At 45.8% G+C, this 9572-nt stretch overlaps 1 long non-coding RNA gene across 1 annotated transcript; it reads left to right on the top strand.

The window, feature by feature from the left end:
• Positions 1 to 4576: 4576 nt before the first annotated feature.
• LOC140421312 (uncharacterized) lies at positions 4577 to 8873 on the top strand. Its single transcript, XR_011946710.1, has 4 exons — positions 4577 to 4850; positions 7170 to 7253; positions 7684 to 7880; positions 8579 to 8873. It is a non-coding gene; the product is annotated as an uncharacterized lncRNA (long non-coding RNA).
• The last annotated feature ends 699 nt before the right edge of the window (positions 8874 to 9572 follow it).

The raw sequence follows: 9572 nt of genomic DNA, 5'->3' as shown, positions 1-9572 counted from the left end.
AATCTCTTGTGAATCCTTGTCAGTCGCCTTGTTTTCCTTTCATTTCCTGATCTTTCGGCTTTTCTGATGTTTGTACCTGGACAATTACTGGGGCCTGTGCCTTCAGTATGGACTTCTCCATTAATTTTAAAAAGGAGGACCCCCCCCCCCCCCCCCCCCCCCAGCTGTGCAATGTGCTGTTAGGTCTGGACCAATTGGCAGCACAGTGGTTACCACTGTTGCTTCACAGCTCCAGGGACCTGGGTTCGGTTCCCAGCTTGGGTCACTGTCTGTGCGGAGTCTGCATGTTCTCCCTGTGTCTGCGTGGGTTTCCTCCGGGTGCTCCGGTTTCCTCCCAGAAGTCCCCAAAGACGTGCTGTTAGGTGAATTGGACATTCTGAATTCTCCCTCTGTGTACCCGAACAGGTGCTGGAATGTGGCGACTAGGGGCTTTTCACAGTAACTTCATTGCAGTGTTAATGTAAGCCTACTTGTGACACTAATAAAGATTATTATTAATAGTGACTCCCTAGAGAGGATCCTACGTCCTGAGAGTCAGGCCTGCACCCCGCATCCTGGGACGATAGCTGGCTATAATAATATATCAGCAACAAGGACACTCGTCTCTCTTTCGTCCATTTTTGTCCCTATCATTTTTGCCCTTTCCCTTTCCTCTGTGTGCGTCTGGCTTATGTGTGTTTGGGTAGAGGATGGGATGGTAAAAAGGAGGGAAGTAATAGATTAGCTGGCCGATATTCTATGATAATCATTGCATGTCTTATCTCTATTGATGTTGCAAATAAACAACTTTTTTGTGTTTTACATACAAATCAGGTGCCTGCTAAATCGCTGGCTTTGAAAGCAGACCAAGGCAGGCCAGCAGCTCGGTTCAATTCCCCTACCAGCCTCCCCGAACAGGCGCCGGAATGTGGCGACGAGGGGCTTTTCACAGTAACTTCATTTGAAGCCTACTTGTGACAATAAGCGATTTTCATTTCATTTCATTATAAGTAATTTGAGCAGTCAAGGGTCAAAGATCTCAGAAAGTATGTATGGATTATTGGTTAATTCACTTATGTTGAGACTCCTGGGCCTGTGGGGCTGGAATTTACCATGGGTGACATAATAGTTTTCAAAAGGAAAATGGATAGTTAGCTGAAGGGGAAAACATATTGCAGGGCTACAGGGTAACAGCAAGGGCATGATAGCTAAATTGTCCTTGAAGAGAGCCAGCATGGCTTGGCAGGCCAAATTGCCTCCTTCTGTGCTATAGCCAATATATAATAAGAACATAAGAACTAGGAGCAGCAGTAGGAAATTCAGTCCCTCGCGCCCATTAAGCCATTCAGTACAATCATGGCTGATCTCCTCTTTTCCTCAACTTCACTTTCCTGCCCAGTCTCCATAACTCTTCAGCCCATTACCAGTTAAAATCTGTCTATCTCCTCCTTAAATTTACTCAATGCCCAGGCAACCCCCGCACTCTGGGATAGTTAATTCACAGATTTGCATCTCTTTAAGAGATGTATTTTCTCCTCATCTCTGTTTTTAACCTGCTACCCCTTATCCTAAAACTATGACCTCCCGTCCTAGATTGCCCCACAAGAGGAAGCATCCTCTCTATGTCTACTTTGCCAATACATTTTTTCATCTGATATGCCTCAATTAGATCTCCCCCCATTCTTCTAAACTTGAGAAAGCATAGGCTTAAACTACTCCACCTCTCTCCGTAAGACAAACCTCTCGTCGCTGGAATCAATCCAGTGGACCTCCTCTGAACCGCCTCTAATACAATCACATCCCTCCTCAAATAAGGGGATCAATACTGTGCACAATACTCCCGGTGCGATCTCACCAATGCCTTATACAGTTGCAGCAACACTTCCCACCTTTTATACGCTATCCCTTTAACAAAATGGCCAAAATTCCATTTGCCTTCCTTACTACCTGCTGTACCTGCATGCTGGTTTTCGGCGATTCATGCACAAAGATACCCAGATCCCTCTACATTGAAGCACGGAAGTTTCTCTCTATTTAGATAATAAGTTGCCTTTCTATGTTTTTCGACCAAAATGGATAATCTCACATTTATCCACGTTAAATTCAATCTGCAAAATTTTGGCCCGCTCACCTAACCGATCTATATCCATATGTAAATTCCTTATTCTCTCATTGCAACTTACTATTCAAGCTATTTTAGAGTATTTTGCAAATTTGGCTGTAGTGCCTTCTATCCCTGTATCCAAGTTATTTATTTAGATTGTGAATTGTTGAGGCCTGAAGACCAGTCCCTATGGCACCCCACTAGTTACATCCTGCCAACCAGAAAAAGACCCATTCATCCTGACTCTCTACCTTCTGTCAGTCAGCCAGTCTTCTATCCAAGCTAATAAATTACCCAATCCCATGTGATCTTACTTTGTGTATTAACCTTTTATGCGACACCTCATCAAAGGCCTTCTGGAAGTCCAGATATATTACATCTATAGGACTCCCAATATCCACTTGGCTTGTTGCATCTTTGAAGAACTCTAGCAAATTAGTCACACATGATTTGCTCTTCATAAAATCGTGCTGGCTCTGATGGATTGCTTTTTGACTTTCCAAACATCCTGTTTTTACTTCTTTAATAATGGATTCTAACAATTTCCCAGCGACCGATGTTAAACCAACTAGTCTATAGTTTCCTACTTTCTGCCTCCCTCTCTTTTTGAATAAGGGTGTTACATTATTCCAACCCGCTGGAACCTCTCTCTCATCCAGGGAACTTTGGAATATTACAATAATAATCGCTTATCATCACAAGTAGACTTCAATGAAGTTACTGTGAAAAGCCCCTAGTCACCACATTCCGGTGCCTGTTTGGGGAGGCCGGTACGGGAATTGAACCCTGCTGGCCTTGTTCTGCATTACAAGTCAGCTGTTTAGCCCACTGTGCTAAACCAGTCCCTATTATAAATATAAATATTACAACCAATGGATCCACTATCTCCACTGCCACATCCTTGAGCAGCTTAGGATGTAGGCCATCAGGCCCTGGGGACCTGTCTGCCTTCAATCCAATAGTTTGTTTAATAATTTTTCCATATCGATGATGATTGTTCTAAGTTCCTCCCTCTCTATTTCCTCTGCATTACCTGTTACTATTGATATGATTCTCCTCTATTTACTTATAAATCAGCCAACTCATTGTTTCTGTTATCACTTTTCTTACTGAGCTCCACCACCCTACAAACATTCACTACCACCCCTTACCTTTACGGGAACATTTTGGCCCTGTGCTCTCCTTCCGTCTTGAATGACTCCTACTGTTCTGTTGTGGATTTTCCTACAAGTAGCTGCACCCAGTCTGCTTTCGCCAGATCCTGTCTTATTATATTAAAATCGGTCTTCCCCTAATTGGAACCTATCCATCCTTGTACTTTTCCACAACTACCTTAATGTTTACTGCGCTATGGTCACTATTGCCAAAATGCTCCCCACTGACATTTCTGCTACCCGTCTGGCTCAATTCCCTAAAATTAGATCCAATACCGCTCTCTCTCATAGGACTTTCTCTGTGCAAGCTCAAAAACCTCTCCTGGATGCTCTTTAAGAATTCTGCCCCCTCTAAGCCTTTCACACTTGGACTATATCAGTAAATATTGGGGAAGTTAAAAGCCCCTACTATTATTGTCCTAATATTTTTACACTTCTCTGCAATTTGCCGACATAGCTGCCCTACTATCTCTTCCTCATTTTGGGGACCCATAGTATGCTTCCAGCAAAACAATTGTTCCCTTGTCGTTTTTAAGTTCTACCCATATGGCCTCAATTGACGAGCCTGCTATCATCCCTCCCACTGCAGTAATTGACTCTTTGATCAATATTGTGACATCACCTCCTCTTTTATACCACCCCGCCCCCGTCTCGCCTGAAAATCACGGAATATTGAACTGCATGTCCGGCCCCTCCCACAACCATGTCTCTGTGATAGCAATTATCTCATATTCCCATGTGTTAAACAACACCCTCAATTAATCTGCCTTACCGTAAGACGCCTTGCATTAAAATGAATGCCATCCAGCCTTGCCATATTTCCTTCTGCCTTAACATGTTCATCTTTGCCTTCCAGAGTGATTAGGTTTTATTTTATATTTGGCTGTGCATCACTCTCCACTCTACCTCCATTCAGTATCCCATAACCCTGTCAAATTAGTTTAACCCCCCACCAACAGCACTAGCAAACCTCCCTGCAAGCATATTGGTCCCATTCCCGTTCACCTGTCTGACGTGTACATGTCCCGCCTTCCCAGAAATGGACCCAGTGATCCAAGAAACTAAAGCCCTCCTGCCGATACCATCACTGCAGCTATGCATTCATCTGCTCTATCCTCATATTTCTGGAGTACGTGGGCACCAGAGATTACAAAATTTGAGGTCCTGTTATTCAATCTGCTGCCTAGCTCCCTAATTTTTGCTGAAGGACCTCATCCCTCTTCCTACCTTTGCCTTTGGTACCAATGTGTACTACGACCTCTGACTGTTCGCTCTCCCTCTTCAGAATGCCCTGCAACTGTTTAGTGACATCCTTGACACTGTCACTAGGGAGGCAAGGCACCATCCTGGAGTCACATCCGCAGCCGGGGGAACACTTAGATGAAGGCATGTAAAATCGCCAGCTCTAACGCACTCCTCCCTGATGAGCTCAACGCAATCTGTGCATGCTTTGAGCAAGAGGTCAGCGAGAGCCTCCCTCCACGTCAGAAGCCTCGGGTGAATTTGTATCTGAGGTCAGAGCAGCCTTCTCGAAGGTCAACCCACGGAAAGCCACTGGCCCGGTTGGGATACCCGGACGAGCACTCAGGTCTAGCGCGGATCAGCTGTCGGAGGTATTCGCAGACATCTTCAACCTCTCTTTACAACAGTCTGATATCCCTACAGGTATATAATGTTTTCATAGATCTATAGATCTTTATGGCATAGAGGAGGCCATTCGGCCCATTGTGTCAACAAAGGTCACGGTAGCACAGTGGATAGCACTTGTTTCAAGCACCAGGGATACGGGTTTGATTCCCGGCTTGGGTCACTGTCTGTGCTGAGTCTGAACGTTCTTCTCGTGTCTGCGTGGGTTCCCTCCGGGTGCTCTGGTTTTCTCCCACAAAGTCCTCCTTCCACATTGCCTCTTTAGTGTCTGCTTTCCACCCCTTCTTGCACAGCCTTCCTTCAACATTGCATCCCCCCCCCCCCTAATGCCCCCTGGCCTCTCCTCACACCCCACTCCTGTTCGAACTTCAAATATTTGTATGTGTGACTGCATGAGTCCCGTGGCACAGTGCTGTCCAGAAAGACACTGATGTCTGACACCGCAGTTGAAGGAATTCCCTGTACTCCCTAATCGCGGGCGTGGTACTTATCGGATTCGGTGACAAAGGAGGGGCCATGTGTCCAGCAGCACGATGCTGTCCATGACCGGCTGGGCATGGAAATGGGGGACAGCAATCAGTCCGCCCTGGCAGAGTGGTGAACAGCACATCAGGAGCAGGGCAGCACTGTGGCAAGTTGGCTTGGCTGCACTCACCTGAAAGTGTCTTGCGAACTGGGGACTTCCTTGTGCATGCCTGTCTTAATCGATCGGGTTGTAGACTGATGTAATTTCACGCTGGCGCAGCATACAATTGGAAGGCCTGGCAGGAAGCTGGCGGACAGCTATTTTACTGAGCATTCATGAGATGCAAATGGAGTTCACGCCACCAGCCAGTGGGAAGACCAACCTGCCATTAACCTTTGGGAGAATTGCAATGTGATTTTATGCTGGCGAGAATTCAACTTTTATGCTTCTGCTTGATCCTCCACTCCCGCCTGCCACAAAATCTGCCGCGGCCAGGATGAGAGAATTCAACCCATTATGTGTAACAATTCACTAAAATACTTGTGGCTTGCAATTAGGCGTAACCTTAATTACAAAATTGTATGTTGTGGAATGGCATGTTATCACAAAGCAAGAAGCACAATATTAGTAACATGTATTTCAACTAAAAAGAAGCAAAAACTTGAACTAATGGGCTCGATCTTCCTGCCTCGTTACACTTGCACTCAAGTGTAACAAGGCCGGTGAATAGCAAGTGAGGCCAAAAATGGGAACCGTGCCAGGCGCCAACAGTTTGCAAGCGGCCCGCTCCCATAGGCGACTTCGGAATCCCGCCGTAGCGAGGTGAGAAACCAATTATCACCACTTAAGACTCATTTCCATACAATAAACGAGGGCCATCTGTTATCCAATAGCTTCCTGTCATTTACTGGCCTCCCCACCAAGTGCTCACGCTAGCGCCGATGAGTACTCCTTTTTATAAACATGAACCTGACGGAAGGGTTTCCCTGGGGAGCCGATGAGGGGAGCAGCAATCTTTGCGCACAGGCAAAGAGACTGGGGGCGCTGGGCTTGCCACCCCAGTGCTCGGCGAGGAGTGGGGGAACCCTCCGCAAGGGTGGGTCGCCATGGGAGGGTGGGGGAGGTGCGGGGGGGATGGGGGGGGACTAGGGGTGGGCAATTGTGAGCTTTTTGGAAATCTTGACATAACATAACATGACATAACATGGGACTTGTTCTTCTAATGTTCTTCATCTCCCAGAAGTGCAGGCTACAGAAAAAAGGGTTGTAAGATGTAACTCAGTTGCGTTAATTAGTTAATGCAAAGGTTACTTGTCTTTTGTTGGTGGATTAGTTGAGTTGGGTAATGTTTAATCTCTTTTGGTTGTAATTTGTTTGTTGCAGTAAAAATCTTAAAACGTAAAATCTTGTCCTTTGGTTTTTTTTTTCCAGAGTGTCACCAGGAAATTAATCTCTTTGTTTAAAGTTATTGATCAGTACGAGGATTGTAACACTGATCTATCAATCTTATAAATTCAAAGGAATACAATCAAGTTTATGCAATTATCTCTTCAAACCCACATTTTATTCCGGTAAATTTGAACTATATCCGAAACTAATATATTGATCCTGAGATTAGGAGCCCGAAGCTGAACCTTGTAAATCAGATGGAATCTGATCAAACTCTGCTCAATTGAAGCATCTGTTCCACTCCTTTGTACTGTAGCCGCTAGATAAAAGCCAATATTCCATCCGGCTTTTGATTACTTTTTGTATCTTTGCATTAGAAATTTTAGTAATTTGTGTACATGGACACCCAAATCTATTTTCTCCTCCACAGTGCCGAGTTTCATACCACAAAGAAAATATTCAAATTTAACTTTCTTGGAACTTCTGAGTCAGTTGTGAAGGTTCTCGTGTGGAGGTAAGCTGACCTTTCGTTTGACACTGAGAAGCTAAATGGACAACCCTTAAAACAGAAGCTCAGGGAACATGATTACAATTTGTGACGATAAGGGAATCCAAACTGAGCATTCTGTGTGAAATAGCACTCAATTCAATATTGCCCTGCAGTAAGAAGATTGGAACAATTGCAGTCACAATGCAACTTAAGTTGTCAGTACAATACTTAAGATACAAGTACCATGCTCCTGAACCTGCAAAACATTTGGAACAAAACTCATTCATTCTACTTTAAAGTATGATCTGTTGATTTATCTAATTCCTTAATTTAAACACTTAAATGGATTGCAATCTGTCCCATTCCTCGCATTTATTGCACATCAGTGGCAACTGTATTTCAGAGATGGTTGCACCATATAGTGTTAGTAACTGTCTCATTTTTTCCAATTAAGGGGCAATTTAGCGTGGCCAATCCACCTACCCTTCACATCTTTGGGTTGTGGTGGCGAAACCCACGCAAACACGGGGAGAATGTGCAAACTCCACACGGAAAGTGACCCAGAATCGAACCTGGGACCTCGGCGCCGTGAGACTGCAATGCTACCACTGCACCACCGTGCTGCCCTTAGTAACTGTCTCCTTAGAAAATGTAAGGATTATTGAGTGTTTGTTCCACTTGTCTGACTGTGTAGTAAGTTGTACAGCAGGAAGTTCTTATTGCCATTTTCTGTACCCTGCTACGCATAATAGCAATGTCGCTGATGTAGACTGTAGCGATAATTGAACTGTGGCAATAGAATGCTTTAGGCTGTTGATTAAGTGAACAGATATGGGGAAAAAAACTCAAATCTTCTGAAGGAGCGACAAAGGCTGCTGGTTACATCTGTTTCCAGGTCCCTAGTTGCATTGCAAATAAATGTAACACCGAGCTACACGCTGCATGTGCACCCATTGCTTCCTGTGTCACTCTCTGGAGTGAGGCCAAGGTTACATGTGGGTAGTTGAAAATGAAATGAAATTAAAATTGCTTATTGTCACAAGTAGGCTTCAAATGAAGTTACTGTGAAAAGCCCCTCGTCGCCACATTCCAGCGCCTGTTCGGGAAGGCTGTTACGGGAATTGAACCGTGCTGCCGGCCTGCCTTGGTCTGCTTTCAAAGCCAGTGATTTAGCCCTGTGCTAAACAGCCCCTTTGAGTAAAGGCTGCATGGTCTGAACCTGGAACACTGTCAGAGTATGTGTGAAAGCATGTCTGCTTCTTTGTTTAACTCAACCTTAAATCAGCATTCGAGATTGTAATCTGTTCTTTATTATAAGGTGCATTATATCTATTCCGGCGCCTGTTTAGGTACACGGAGGGAGAATTCAGAATGTCCAATTCACCTAACAGCACGTCTTTCGGGACTTGTGGGAGGAAACTGGAGCACCCGGAGGAAACCCACACAGACACGGGGAGAATGTGCAGACTCCGCACAGACAGTGACCCAAGCCGGGAATCGAACCTGGGACCCTGGTGCTGTGAAGCAACAGTGCTAACCACTGTGCTACCGTGCCGTGTTAGATAGTGGGATTGTTCCCAGCAAGTGCCCGGATTGGCCTACCTTATCCTGCCCAGAACGGACTCAATTTATTTTGACCGTGCCCATGGTTTGTAAGGAGAATAGAAAACTCTAATTAAATTCCTTTTTAAAAATATTTTTATTCAAGGTATTTAACAAATATGTACAGAATATCAGAACAACGCATCAACTCAATAAACAACCACAACCTTCCAGCCCTCCTGATACCGCCCCCCTGCCATGTCCCACCTTCCCCATTTTAACTCTCTTACCCGCCCCAAGAACCCCCCCCCCCCCACCACTTTGCTGACTCCTCAATCCTCCTTGAAGAAATCGATGAACGGTTTCCACCTCCGGGCAAACCCCTCTACCGACCCCCGCAGAGCGAACTTAACTTTTCCAACCTCAGGAATTCTGCCTGCTCACCCACACCGCTGCTTTCGGTGGCTCCGAGCCCCTCCAGCCCAACAAAATCCATCTCTGGAAGGCAAAAGCCAGTACATCGGCTTCTCTCCCTCGCTGGACTCCGGGGTCTTCTGACACATCAAATATCGCCACCTCCGGACTCGGAACCATCGCCACACCCAGCACCCTGCACATCATGGCCGAAATTCTCCCGAAACGGCGCGATGTCCGCCGACTGGCGCCCAAAACGGCGCCAATCAGACGGGCATTGCGCCGCCCCAAAGGTGCGGAATGCTCCGCATCTTTGGGGGCCGAGCCCCAACATTGAGGGGCTAGGCCGACGCCGGAGGAATTTCCGCCCCGCCAGCTGGCGAAAAC

This window comes from Scyliorhinus torazame, chromosome 5 (assembly GCF_047496885.1).
Source record: "Scyliorhinus torazame isolate Kashiwa2021f chromosome 5, sScyTor2.1, whole genome shotgun sequence".
Classification (NCBI taxonomy): Eukaryota; Metazoa; Chordata; class Chondrichthyes; order Carcharhiniformes; family Scyliorhinidae; genus Scyliorhinus; species Scyliorhinus torazame.
This window is presented reverse-complemented; position numbering and strand designations above follow the sequence as displayed.